The sequence below is a fragment of the Anser cygnoides genome, chromosome 13, assembly GCF_040182565.1.
Source record: "Anser cygnoides isolate HZ-2024a breed goose chromosome 13, Taihu_goose_T2T_genome, whole genome shotgun sequence".
NCBI classification, from domain to species: Eukaryota; Metazoa; Chordata; class Aves; order Anseriformes; family Anatidae; genus Anser; species Anser cygnoides.
The window spans coordinates 20,720,963-20,734,960 of record NC_089885.1 but is presented as its reverse complement, the minus strand read 5'-3'; the positions used below and the strand labels follow the sequence as shown (position 1 = coordinate 20,734,960).

The 13,998-nt window shown below is 58.4% G+C and overlaps 1 long non-coding RNA gene across 3 annotated transcripts; it reads right to left on the bottom strand.

Annotated features, from left to right (window-relative positions):
• Window positions 1–252: 252 nt before the first annotated feature.
• LOC106042944 (uncharacterized) lies at window positions 253–9,856 on the bottom strand. 3 transcript variants are annotated; one of them, XR_001211384.3, is made up of 4 exons: window positions 3,423–3,829; window positions 2,757–2,805; window positions 2,339–2,666; window positions 253–1,230 (listed from the first exon to the last, which is right to left on the bottom strand). It is a non-coding gene; the product is annotated as an uncharacterized lncRNA (long non-coding RNA). The 3 variants fall into 3 exon arrangements; XR_010834829.1 differs by lacking the exons at window positions 2,757–2,805; window positions 3,423–3,829 and adding an exon at window positions 9,533–9,856; XR_010834828.1 differs by lacking the exon at window positions 2,757–2,805 and having other exon boundaries at window positions 3,423–3,827.
• Window positions 9,857–13,998: the final 4,142 nt, after the last annotated feature.

The following is a 13,998-nucleotide window of genomic DNA, read 5'->3' as shown; positions in this document are numbered from 1 at the left end:
CAGCTGCGGTGGGAAGGAGATAAATGACGCCCTGGATGGATGGGGAGGAGAAGTGCTCAGCTCAGGGACCGCTGCTCCTCACCGCAACGTTAAATTTGGCCTGATGGGCTGGGAATAGATGAGGGTCCGGACAGGCAGCATCCTGCCTTCAAGGTGATGCCCCTACCCTTGAACACCACGGCTGCCAGAAAGACCCTGCCAGGGACGGGAGCTGCCGACGAGGGACCAGCTCTGTGCCCACAGCATCACTCGGGGTTTTCAGGTGAAATAATGGGAACAATGGGAGCAAACCCACAGGCAGGCGGTGCTGAGGGTGGCTGGGATGGATGCAGCTCTGTCCCAGCCTCTGCTCGGCTGAGCACTGTGGGCGCTGGCCATCAGCGCCCTGGCACGGCGCTCTCCTCTTGGCACTGTCCCCCTCCTATGAAACACATTAAATATTTAGCGGAGCGCTGAAGCTGTCCGCCTCCATGCCAGGCAGGAGCGTTAGCTATTGGGAAGCGATCCCTTCCCTGGCACCGGGAAGGGTGAAATATGTATTGAAAGGAGGAACAGCTCCAAGAGGAAAGACAGGGAGACAACTTTGTTGTCCCGGCCAAATTCTAGCCTGCCAACTTCTGCTTCTCTAAAATGCTGCCTGCATTTTCAATAAATAACAAAAATCAAAACAAAACCCAATCCCCTCCGTTCCTGCCTGAAATGCTTCTGCAGCAGGCTGTGTAAACACCTGCCACATCCACCCCAGCCGCGGCTGCGTGTCATTGTTGGGCGAATTGATCTTTGCGTATAGCTTGCACATTTGTCTGTAAAGCTCATTAAGATCCGGCAAGATGAAAGGCAGCACAGAAATGTAAGATCATTATCGTTATCAAAAGAAACACAGAAAACTGCTGCTATAGAGGCAGATTTGTTTCCATATAGAAAGCTGTTCAAAGTTCTCCAAGACACTCTTTAATAAGATGGCTGTTATGTGAATAAACTTCAAGAGCTTCTCTCACGCCGGGGAAAACTTCCAAGGCCCTGTTTGCCTTTCACGTCCGTTTCATAAATTTTCCTTGCCGTTCCTGGCAGACGGGAGGTGATTTTGGTGAGGCGGAGCCCAGCCCTCCCGACTCGCAGGCTGCCACGAGGGCCGCGGTGTTTCGTAGCAGATCTCCACGCCTGCACCGAACGGCTGCAGGTTGCAGGAGCTGGCTGACGGGGATTTGGACGCAGCGAATCCGCTCGTGCCTGGAGGAAGCAGAAGAGTTAAACTCACTCGAGGCACCATCTTCTCCAAGAAGAATCAGTTCTTCCCACACGGGGTCATTTCTTTCTTGAAACCAGCCTCCCTTTTATCCACAAGAAAATCTGCTCGTAATTACCGACCAAGGAAGAAGGGGCTTCTGGAAATATTCATCTGCAGCTGAGCCATTTTCACCCTGGCACCAGCGGAGCGAGCCTTCCTCGCTCCCATCTGTCGCCTTCGCGGCGCTGCCAGCCGGGCTGTGGCACCCGGCGCCGTGCTCGGCCGGGAATGTGACACTGGGGGGGTGTCCTGGTGTCCCTGGTCGGGTACGGGGGGCCAGGACCCGTAGTGGCACAGAGCCAGAGCACAGGATGCCACCTGGGCCAAACCTGCCTTCCCCTGCGCGTTCTGATGGGGTCCCTGCTCCTTCCGCAGGGAAACATCCGCGGCTTCTCCCCGTGGTGTATCCTTCCCTCTCTAACTGCATCCCATTTACATCGCCAGGAATAAATCAATCTGCTTCTTGGTGCCTACACCTTCAAATATTTATAGACTGTTATTATACTTTTCACTCCCTCCCTATACACACATGCCCTTTCCTTTAAACGTCTCTTCACCAAACTATGTCTATTTAGTTCTTTTAATCCCTCCCCATAAATCTGCCCTGATCCACTCACTGCACCCTGTCCATTTATTTCCGTTAATGAGAGGCTCAGCAAAGCTCCCCGCAGCGATGGCCAGGCCAGAGCTGGCCAGGGAGGGGCTGTTTTCGCCTCCCCCCCAGCACAGCACCTCGGGGACCACAGCTCCGAGGTGCTTTAGCCCAGAGCATCCCCCCGTCCCCTACCGCAAAGCTCAGCTCTGTTCCCCAGCCAGACTTCTGCTTTCTGTCTCCTTCGGATTTTGCTTTTTCTTTTTTTTTTTTTTTAACCCAACTGCAAATGACAAAACTGCGAGCAGCTCCCAGACAACTTGCAAACCCAGAAATGAGCTATTTCTGGTGACTGAATTTAAACTTCCTTTCTTATTTGCAAATTGCCTGTGAGCAGATTGCGAGTAGCAGGCATCCAGAAGCTGGGGAAGGCTGCGAGTTTAGATTCGGATGCTCACCCCACGTGGGCTCCTTCCCCTCCTCGGTCTGCCGAGCCCCGAGCCACCAGGAGCAGCAGCCCCGCTCCCCAGGACTCTGCGCTCAGCATCCCCCGTTGGCAGCCAGCCTTCAGCCTCTCCTCGAGCTCAGCTGCTCCTCTGGGTGCACCGATGTGCTGGAGAGCAAGCACCAAGAACATGGGAGACTTGGGTGGAGAGAAGACATTATTCTTCTCCAGCAGGACTTGGAGGAGCTGGCCCTGCCTGGCTGAGCTGCATAGATGGTCCTTTCCCTGCAGCAGCCTCCTCGATGGGCTCTGCACCCCTGCCTGGGCCGAGTGCTCGCTGCCTGGATGGGGACAGGAACAGGGATGGGGACAGGGACTGGGACAAGCACAAGGAGAGGGCAGAGCCCTGCTGCATGTCCCCAGGCACGAACCTGCTCAGCCCGGCTGCCCTGCCGAGGCTGCTCATGTGAAATTTTGCTCCTGAAGAGGAAAACAAAGTTATTCTTTAAAAACAGAATAAAAGAAAGAAGAAAGGGGCTGCTGAAGTAAGCACATTTCCCAGTGCCAGGCAGGCCACAAGCAGAGCTGCAAAATCTACGTGAGGTTAAAATTTGCCGCGATGAAGCTGCGTCAGGCAACAACCTCCCAGCTCCCACAGCCGGCTGAGGCTGCAGCGGAGCATCCTCTCCTCCATCCCTTACCCTGCTTTTGGGGAGGGCCAGCTGCCCTGAGGTCTCTGGGGGATGACGACGGGCCACCCCAAATACCCCAGTGGACAGTCAGAGGGTGAGGGGCAGGGTGAGGCCATGTTACCCATCTCAGCCTTCCCACTATCTTCATCTGTGGCCAGGCAAGCTCGTGTATCTTTTCCGTACCAAAACCTTCAACCCCCACTGCAGCAACTGCTTTCTCATTCCCTTCTTTCCTGGCACCCTGGATCCAACAAAGCCTTCCTCCTGGCAGCAGCTCTTCCTCCCTCCAGACCCCCCAGCTAACTCATGAAGCTCCTCCATCCCAAAGGGAAGGCATCGGTCCCAGGCAGGTCTCTTCCAAAAATAGTTGAGGACATTTCTGCAAGGAAAAGGTCCCCAACCCACCTGCAGCTCCTGACCTCCACCTCTCTCTGCAAAGAGGGAAAAACAGGCCTCCAGCCCCCCATTTCTGAGCCACTCTCCGTTCCCATCCAGCCTCCCAGCACTTGGCCACTTCTGCACCTCCCACCCAGCAGGTGCTGCTTTGTATCGCCACGCAAAGCCCGGCTCAGCTGGAAGTCCTTGTGAGATTAAAGCAACTTCTCTCCCATTAAACTCGTTTCTGTGATCCTCTGCAAGTTCCGGGGCTTGCAGCCATGTGAGCAGAGCCCACGTCTGTTGGGCTGTTGTTCACCTCCAGGGTGTCTCTGCAGAACCAGCTCCACGTTTCTGCCCTTTGCTGCCGCCCTGACCCAGCACCCCTCTGAGCTGTACCCCAAGAGGGGAATTTCAGGGAGATGGACACGAGGGGCTCGAGCGAGGAGGGTACCTCTGTCCGGACACGAGCTGCTCCCTGGGTTCCCGACCCCCGCACGAAGGGGCTGTAATTATCCTTTGGCCCTTGCACAAATTGCTCTTTGACTTGGAGCGCCGAGTGCTGACGCGCTGGCTCAGTTCGGAATTGGGGTTTAAATCAAAGAGCTTCCCTCCAGGGATCTGGGGGAGATGGAGACAATTAGATTTGAGCCCTGAAGTTTTACAAGTCTAATAAATTTCCTGGTAGCCTCAGGCTGCCGGGCTGCCGTGCAGGAGCCAGGCGAGAGACCTTGGTGAGTGAAAGCAAACATTTCTCAAGGCAGGAAGCCACAACACGGATCTTCCTTCCCCGGCCAGGGCCTGGCTCCTTGGCCCCGTGTCCTGCTGTGCTGGCAGCTCCACGGCTGGGCTGGTGGCTCCCAGGGGAGCAGGGCTCCCAGGGGAGCAGGGCTTCTGCTGGAGGTGAGAAAAGAGCATCTCCTTAACCGTGCTTCATGCAGAACCACCAGGAAAGGCGGCACGGGGAGAGGTTACGGAGATGTTGGCACCACAGCAGCAAGCGCCCAGGGGAGGCCAGCACAGGGCAGCCCTCACCCCTCGGGAGGCACAGCCTCGCTATCCTGCCAGAGATGCTCTTCTTCTGACCAGGCAGGGCCCCACATCCACCCCACCCTTGCTCCAGCAATGCTAATGGAGAAGAGGATGGAGAAGGAAGATCCCTTTCTGCAGGAATCCTGGCTTCTGGGAGCCCCTGCAGCAAACCCGCTGCTGCTGCCATCAGCACGGTGATCCCTGGTGGTGCTCGGGGTGTGCGGGGTCCCCTGCCACGGGCAGATGAAGGGGAGCAGCCATGGGAGCTGCTGCTGCTGGCTGGCCTGAGGACATGAAATTCCCTAAATCTACCCATGCCTGTGCAGGGCTGTCCCCTCATACCCCATCAAGGACCCCCAGGTGTTGCATCCCGCGCGCCCTGCAGTGACAGCACTGTGTCATAGTGACAGTGGGTTCCCTGGCCCTCTTTCTCTGCCCCTTTTTGCCCCAAAAAGGGCAGAGTCAAGCAGGAAGGTGAAAAGCAGGAAGAACCTGTGGGGAAACCTCCTCCGGTACTGCCCTGCTGCGGGCACGGTGCCACCAGCCATCCCCTGTCCCTGTCCCAGCACGGCAAGTGAGGCAGCTCCCGGTGCACCCGCACCGCCCTGCGCCGTGCCCGTCCCTTTGCACCCGGGCGAGAGCCCTCAGCCGGCTCCAGCTCCTCCTCCCACGCCACCCCCTCTGTGCTGGGTGCCTCCGGTGTTTGTTCAACAGAATATTGCCGTAAATTACGTACACCACTGACACGATGTAAAACATGTTTTATGCTCCCATTTTCCCCCTGTCTTCCCGCTCACCCTTTTTCTTTTCCAATTTGAGTTGGATACACTGTGCCAGGGATTAGCACAGACTTATTTAAGCAGCCAGTCAGCTCTAAAGCATTGCTCATAAAACCCGGAGGTCTCTGCAAGCCCGTCGCACTTGTCGCTGGTGACCATAAATCCCCGCTTTGTGTGAGCTTCTCTCCCCCTCCTTTTCCTGCTCCCTTTCCCGAAGCAGCCTGGCAGCTCCACCACGCATGGGACTGGGCAACAGCAAGTTGTTGGGGAGGTTCATTTCCTTTTTTTTTTTAAGACCCTATATCCCAACTGCTCCCTGAAAGCCCTATTACCCGCCACATCCCCTTGGGCACAGAGGGATCCGTAGGACCTGGCAACCCTGTTGGGCTTCATCCACCCCCTGGCATTGCAGGCTGGGTTCCTGGGAGAGCATGGGCTTGGTGAGGCCTCGAGGCAGCAGATGCAGCCATGACCACGAGGAACATCTCCCACCAACACCCAGCAGCAGGGCTGGGACCCCTCAAGAGAGGACAGCGGTGCAGGGTCACCTCTCCCAAGGTGTGGGAGGGTCCCAGCACAGGCTGGCAGCACACAGCAGCAGGGAGGACGTGCAGCAGGCTGGCCACCACCCCACTGTCCCCTGCCCTGAGTGCCAGTGGCAGCACGTGGGACACTTGGCACGTGCTGGCCCCATCGGTGGCAGCAGGGAGGAGGGCCAGGCTGGAGGACTTTGATCTCCTCCTTTAAAGCAAATATTTCCTTGCTGGGACTTTGCTAACCCCTCATCCTGACAGGCCGGATTCCTTCCTTTATGCTCTGCAAGGAAAGCTCCAAACAGAGATTTTGCTCTGGAGGAATTCATGGCACCCACCCTGGTGACAGGGCTGCAAGGCAGTCTGCGCTTCCCCCCTGTTTGTATTTGGTCTTGTGTTTTTTGGACGGGAACCACGGCATTCAGAGCGCTGGCAAAGAGCAGAATATCCTGAGCAAGCACAGCTGGGCTGGCTCCAAAGGCTGTGGCCAGGATCCGGGGTGCGGGGACGGGTCTGTGCAGGAGCAGCTGCCCTGCTGGCGGGCACCGCGGGGCCGATGGGGCACCGGTGTCGCTGCCAGCAGGCATCCAGGGGTGGCAGTGGTGCCCTCTGGTCCCCTCCGTGCAACAGGAGAGGCAGCAGCCCCTGAGCAGTGACTCTCAAGCAGCCAGACCCAGCTGTGTCTCCCCGAGCCCCTGGGGACAGCCAGGTCCCCCCGACCAGGGGACGAGCAGCGAGCGGCAGAGAGCAGCAGGTAATGAGGAAATCTTATCACCGCTTCCTGCTAATTTTCCGAGTGCACCACGAAAAAATACAGTCCTGGGGACATGTGTAACTAATTAAATGGTACAGGGAGAAGAAAAACACAGATTTTTTTTTCAAGACTTTGAATTATGTCTGGAGGTGAAGGAGTCAGCAGGCTCAGGGGATAATTAATCACCGGAGGTGAGGTGCCCTGGCTCCCCATGCCAGCGCCTGCTCCTGGCTGCCAGCCCTTGCAAGGCACCGGCCAGCTCTGAGAGCAGCCCATGGTGCTGACGTGGGGCAGGGAAACTGCTCGTGGAGCCGGAGAGAGGAGAAGAAGGGCTCCGTGTCGTGTGGGATGGAGTTTGGCACGAGGGACCCCAAGGAGGCCGAGCTGGAAATGCTCCCTCTGGCTGGGAACTCTCCCAGGCTGAAGTTCGGGCACGTCCTTGGTGCTGCTGGTGGGATCCCAACATCCCCATGCTGAGGGGTGTCTGCAGAGTCCTGGGGCAGAGCTGCACACCCAGGACAAGCAGCATTTGCCACCCGTGGGGCCAGGGACCCTGAGCCTCTGCACCAGTCCCACCGAACCATCATGAGCATCCTTCCCAAAAGTCCCCGTGGGGGCAGGCACGGAGCACAACCACGTCCTGCTGGGTGCTGCCCTCCTCCCGGGGCTGCTGAGGGCTCCGGCAGCCAGCACAGAGGTGAAATGCTCTGGGTGCAGCTTCTCCCGAACAGTGAGTGCTGCCCTCCTCACCCCCCACTGGCACGCAGAACATCCCATACACCTTGTGCCATTTCAAGCCGCTTCATTACCGAGTTTTACTTTCCAGTCCCCGCCCCGTGACCGTAATCCTGTTTCTGTGTGTTCCATATCCAAGGTGTAAGAAGTCATCGAGAGCTGTTGTTAACTGGAAGGGTGTATTTGGTGTGGGAAACGGTGAGCAGATACTCCCTAATCCCTGTGTCAGCTCACATCCTTTTCCCATCCCGTATGGGCACTGCACCCAAACAAACAGGGTGCCTGGTTACCATCGCCGTGGCCCTTCCCCTGCCCTCCAGGAGGATCAGGGTGCGTTTGGGACGTGTCTCCCTGTCCGTGCCATCAGGAGAGCTCCGCATGGACCCACAGCCACCTCTCCCAGCCACAGGCGAGGTTCCCCCCAATATTTTTGGGGGTAAGGAGGAGAGGCCAGGACTCTGCCCAGCCCTGGCCCAGAGCTCAGCACCAGCCCCGCCTTGGGACAGCGCGGGCAGCGGGTGCCACCAGCCAAAGCCAAGCTGCGCCTGTCCTCATCCAAGCAACCTGCAGGGAATGGGGGGTCCCAATTCCCTCCTGAGCTCACTGACCCACGGAGCTGGTGGATATCTGAGGCCGATGCGGCCCAGCTCCAGGAATCCCAGCAAGGGGGAGGTCATCCCTCCTGCCCACACCTCATCTGGCCACTGCAAGCGGGGATCCTGTCCCAGCCTGCGCAGGCACAGCCCCGGGAGGCTCCCGGCCGCCGGCTGCCTGCAAGCTGAGGCAACGCTTGTGGGTTTTCAAAGAGGCAGGCACGCTCCCCGCTGAGGCAGCCCCAACACGCAGAGCTGGGCAAGGCGAGGGCTGCCGTCCTGGGAATGGCCCCAGAGCCTCCCGCTGCCTGGCAGAGAGGGGAGAAAAATCCTTACCGCCAGCTTCTCCAGCATCTCCTCCCCCGGAGCGGAGCAGCAGGACGGGCCAGTGGCCTAGGGGCTGAGACAACTCTGCCCCTGCCCTTAAAAGCCAGGAATAGGGGAAAGATGAGTGAAGGGTGCGGGGGGCACGGGCCCACCCTGGCTGGCTGAGCAGTACAGGCATTTCTGCGAGCTGACCCAAATCTTTCCAAGGGAGAGCTGTCATCAGGGAACGCTGATCCCGCACTTTAGAGCGGCTTTTTTGGAAACGTATCTGTTTCATCAACATGTTTTGTGAATAATTATGAAAACATACTGCAAGGTCCAGGAATTTCATTGGAATTCCATTATTTTTCCTGTTAGTTGGAACATTGAAGTCAAAACAAAATGCTCTGACCACTTCAAAACCCACTTCCAGCCTTGCCAAGAGGATTCTTTTAAAGATCATTTCCCAATTTATTAGAGGGCAATGTTTTAAGACCCAGCGGTGCCGGGGTTGCGGTGTCACATCCTGCACCCATCGCTCCTCCTGGGCTGGCCCTGACCCTGCTCCTGGGGGGTCATCCCAGAGGCCCAGGGGGGGCTCCCTACAGTGTGTCCCCAGCCCCAGGGCCTGGGGACAGCGTGGCACAGGGGCTGGGTGGCCTTTCCCTTGCCATCACAGCGCTTATACCTGCTCCTTTCCCAGGCAGCAGCTCGGGACTGGGGGCTGTAACTCTGGGCCCTTTCAATTAGCATTTTGCTCTCCTTTACTACCCAGCAGTTAGAGGTGTGTCCAGCCGGCACCCAGGGGCCCTCCCAGCCCGTCTGAAATACCATTTCCATTTCTGACCGGAGTAATTGATGTCCTATTTTCCCTTCATTCATATGCAGGTGGCATGGGAAGGCTGGAGCGACGCGGAGCAGGAGCCCGACGGGAGGAGCTGTCACCGAGCCCCTCGCTGCTGGCCACCAGCATCACCGGCTCTGCTGGAATTTAGCCTCTGCTTCCCCCAAAACTGTGGACCCACAGAGCAGGGGCCAAGCTGGCAGCCTCTCCAGGCCAAAGCCTGCTTGGAGGTTCAGCTCAGACACAGAGAAAAATAGCTGTCTGCCATCCACCTGGGTCCCAGGGGTGTTTGTCTGCATTGCTGGTACTTGTCACGGGGATCGCCCAGGTGCACGTCTGGCAGCCCCCGCATGTCCCCAAGCCTTGGTGGGGTCCCAGAGGGGGTGAGGACCAGGAAGCACAACCCATGCAAGCCCCAGGACACCTGTACTGCCCTCAGATCCTCACCCTGCCAGTGTGGGGGCTGCCACATCCCAGGGGACAGGGCTGGGCCAGGACCGACCCGTGTCCTGCAGCGGTGCCGTGTCCCTGCCCCATGTCCCATCCTCATCGTCTGGCTGTTACCTTGCAGAAGTGCCCCTTTGTTTCCAACCTCTGCGCTGCTGTCTGCAGAGCAGGCCCCGCTGCTTGCTGCCAGGAGGACGCTGCCGCCACAGTGCCAGCGTGGCAGCGCGGCAGGAGGGGGCCCTGGCTGCCTTCCTCCCGGCTCCCAGGGGACGGTGACTGATGGGCGCATTAGGCTGGAGAGAGAGCAGGTGACAGGAGGGCAGCCCGCAGACAGCCGCGGCTCGGTGACACGAGACAGGGAACACTGATTACTTTGCCAGCCCCAGAGCAGACACCTAATAACAAGGCGGCGAGGGAGCAGGGACAGGAAGGATAAATAGCTCTGAGGCTGCAGGGCTTCTCCGCGCCGTCGCAACCCCCTGCGTGCGGGGGTGTATCGCCACGAACTTTGCTTCTGCTTGATCCTCGCCAGCGGACGGGCGCGGGGCTGGCGTGCACGGTGCGTGCGTGTGCCTGCCCGTGCGGCGCTCTGCTCGGTGCAGCAGGTCCGTCCAGCCCTGCGCTCCGCAGCCGGTCCTGCCGCCTCTTGCTGCAGCTCTGAGTCACCCGGGCAGGAAGGGCAAGGCACCGTGTTAACCGCTTCCCCTCCAGCAGCAGCTGCCGGGGAAGAGAGGGGTTTGCTCGGGGGGTGCCAAGGCAGGGCAGGAGGCCTGCAGTGCCTACAGGGCCTCGTACACGTGTGCAGTGCCCCACTCTTGGGGCTGTGCATGGGACACGTGGCAGTGGTGGGCACTCCTCGGGCTGCTCTGCCCTGGGGTGTCCTGAGGGGTGGCCCACCTTGTCCTCCTCCCCCAGGTCTCTCCATGCACTCTTTGTGTCTGCACCACCACCATCGGGTGTCTCAGGAAAGGGTCGGTGTTCCCTCTGACCCCCCCCTGCAGCCACACGGCCTCTTGGGGCTCTCCTGGAGCACGTCCTTATTATCATTTCATTTTGGGGTGGTCTTTAAGGAGTTAAAGGAGATGAAGGTAGAAGAGGCAAAAAATTAAAGGAAGGATCGATCACCAGGACTGAGAGGGAGAACATCTCCCCAGGGAGAACATCACCCTGTTGCAGTGGATGTAAAATCCTCTCTCCCCCCAGGAGAAGCGGTGTTTGCCCTGACAGCAGCCCCGGGGGATGCAGACCCTGTGCCCGGGGAGGTCGGCTGCTCGGCAGGAATTTGGCACAGCCGCCTGGGAGCAGGGCAGCTGCCCCGCTTGGACAAGCGTCTGGGATAAAAATCAATGCCAGGATCGCTCAGACAAGTCGTGCTGCTGGGGTCACTGCACAGTCTATGGCCCGTCTAGTGCCCGGGGATGTGTGCTGAGGAAGCACAAGTCCCTGGCTGCCCTCCAGGAATAGATAAGCTGTTTAGTTATAGAATAACTCGATTAACCAGGCTGTGTGGGGACAGCAGATCACCACCGCCAAGCCCGAGATGTGGGCCTGATGTGCCCTTTGGCCTGTTGTGATAAAGCAACAGGTCCAACCCGGAGCAAAAAGGAAGGTGGGAAGCCTTGCTGCAATGTCGGGAGCGGTGCACGTACCCAGGGACTCGACGGACGCCTCTTGCAATAGCTCACGGAGACACGGAGGTGCTGTGAGCTACATAACCCACGGTATGCCATGCCACCCCATCCCGTCCCATCTCACTCCCCTTTCCCTGGACAGCCAGCGGCAATAGCATCAAGCTCCCCATGGCTCTGCCAGGTCCATCCTTGCACGACTTCGCTCGCTGGCTTTGATGCCCTGCACAAGCCCTGGCTGCTCCCGAGCTTCATCCCACCTCCCGAGTGGTCAAAGCTGCCAATATTTGGGCTGCTGCAGCCCCTGAGCTGCCGTGCCTTCCCAGATTTAGCACGGGGCTGCGAGTCCATGCCCGAGTGTCCCGGGTGGCTTTGCTGCTGGTCCTGCATAAAGCACTTAATGTCTTTGTTGTCTCCTGAGGCCTGGGAGCAGCCCTACGTGTCTCATGGACCTGACCTGATTAGTTACTGCTTGGTGTCTGCTTGGCCCACTCGAGGCAGATACCTCAAGGCCAAGGCTGGGAAAAGATGGGACTTTTCTCACTCCAAACAAGTGAGACTGGGAAGGGAAGAGCACAAAAACTTCCTGCAGCCGTCACAGCTTCCTGGGGATTAGCTGGAGAAGGGAAGGTCGGCTCATCCCGGGGACAAGCAGCTCATTTGCTAAATTAAAGCGCTAACCGAGGAACCAATTTTTTGTGTGTGTAATTTCTCCCTTCGTAATACTCGGTACTTATCCTGCTAATTGCTGGTGCTTGGGGCAGAGCGGGTGGGTGTTTCCACAGCCCAACAGCACCCGGAGCTGGGCTGCTGGTGCAGGCAGGGGGCAGATCTGCCCTCCTGTGCCAGGGGGAGTGGGGCAGGGGGGCTGCTCCCATCCCCGCTCCCATCCCCGCTCCCATCCCCGCTCCCAGCCCCACTCCCAGCCCCATGCCACCCACTCCTCCCAGCCCAGCCCCGTGCCAGCTGCGCACCCTGCCCTCCTGCTCGGCACCTCTGCAGGAAGAGGAGGGAGGAAAAGCATTGCTTAATTCTCGTCACGAGCAGGCGAATTGCTTTATAGCCTCTCTTCAAGCCGTCTCTTTTGCCACTGGCTTCCTTGTGCAGCTTCCTGGGGCACTGGCACTGCGATGGTTTTAATGAGGGAGATTTCAGAGGTGATGAGTAAGGCTGTGAAGCCTCACTCAAACCCACGGACAAATCCCTCCATCAAAAGAGCCAGTGACTTTTAAGCAAAGTCCTCCAAACACTTCCTGAGGCTCTGAGCCTGGTCCCTTCTCCTGCCCCTGGCTTTCAGGTGCCCTCTTGGGAGCTTTCACCTGTAGCTCTTGGTGGAATCAGCTTAGGTGTGCCTGCCTCCCTCCTTTCGGTGCTGACAGCGAAGCCGTCCCTGACCTCACCCCACGGCAGACAAACCGCCCGGCAGAGGGCGGATGAAGAAAACGGCCTCCTCTGCCCCTCAGACCATAAGATGGAGAAGAATTGGCTTGTGGTGAGGCAGAGGCATGAAGCAAGGGGCAGGGACACGGTGCTGCCCCCCTGCTCTGCCACCCCCTGCCCCGCTCTCCCGCTGGGCTCCCCTGCAGCCGCCCCCCACCGCGGGCTGCTTGCTTTGCACCAAAGACGTCTCCACTTTCCCCACAACACATCATAAGGCAACCACACGAACCAGAGGATGTAAGTCTGAACGGCTCCGAGCGCATCGGGCAAATCTGATCCTGCCAGATTAGGGAAGGCATTAGCGGGGCTTTGAGCCCTCGCCTGGGTCTGGGGTTTATATATGGCCACGGTCACCGCTCCGAGAGTGACATTGCAATACATCACGCCTGCCAGCCGCAGCCCGCGGCTCCCTGGCACCCGGCCAGGCAAAGGTAATTTTGTGCTGAGTGATATCAGAAGTCAAAATGAGCCCCACATACTTCGTGCAATTCCCAGTGGCTGTAAAACACCTCGGCCGTCTCCCATCCAACATTTATGTGTTTTGCATTAAACTTCCCCAAATTAGTGCTAAGTGCATTAAAGTTGTAAAAATAGCCTGCGTAAAACCCCATTAAATGCTTAAATATACGGACCCGGTGCACGGGGATCTATAATTCAGGCCGGAATTCGGGAGCCCTGTCAAGCAGAGGTCCCGTGCCTGGGGGACGTCGGAGCCCTTGGCTGCGCGGGTTGCTGCGGGAGGAGACGGTGCCAGAGCTGGGAGCAGCTTTTCCCCCATCAGGAGCTTCCTCCGAGACGTCAGACGTTGCAACTCTATTAATACTCGCCGAGCATCGGATGCAGACAAGACAGGCCGGGGGGATGGGAGGGGAGGAGGCAGGCGGGGAGGAAACATCCAGGCTTGGCCTTACGCACCACTGTCCTGGCACGTTTGGGGGATAATGGGGTGGAAGAAGGCCCGAGGGAACGTACGCTGGCCTGGGTTCAGCTATTGTGGGGAAGCAGAAATCTCGCTCCTGCCCTGGATGAGGCTGTTACCATGTTTCAGAGGGAGCCGGGAGCACTGTCGTCACTCTGGGAGGAGGTTTTGCAAAGATCATCTCCCCCAGCACTGCCTGCTCAAGGTGGGGATGCCAGGGGGGATCCTCCAAGCACTGCCCATCTCCCCCAGGTGCTGTGCTGGACCCAAGCGCATCACGTCTCCAGGGACCTGGCACCCAGCCTGCATTTCTCATTTCATCCCATCTTCTCCAGCAACACTCACGTGGTTTTGGTGTTTGCACCCTGGGATGCACGGACCCCCCGACCACATGCACAAGGAGGATGTCACCAGATGGCGGGTGCATTCAGTGCTTCCCATCATCCAGAGACATCTTCCTCGTGGTGCTCTTTCCTCCACCAGTGGAGCCGATCCACCGATCTCCAGATTAGCAACCATTGCAGGGCAGAACCAGTCAGGTAGGAGGCTGCCCACAAGGGTAGGGAAGGGAGATTTCCTGGTGTTTGCTTTTCCCA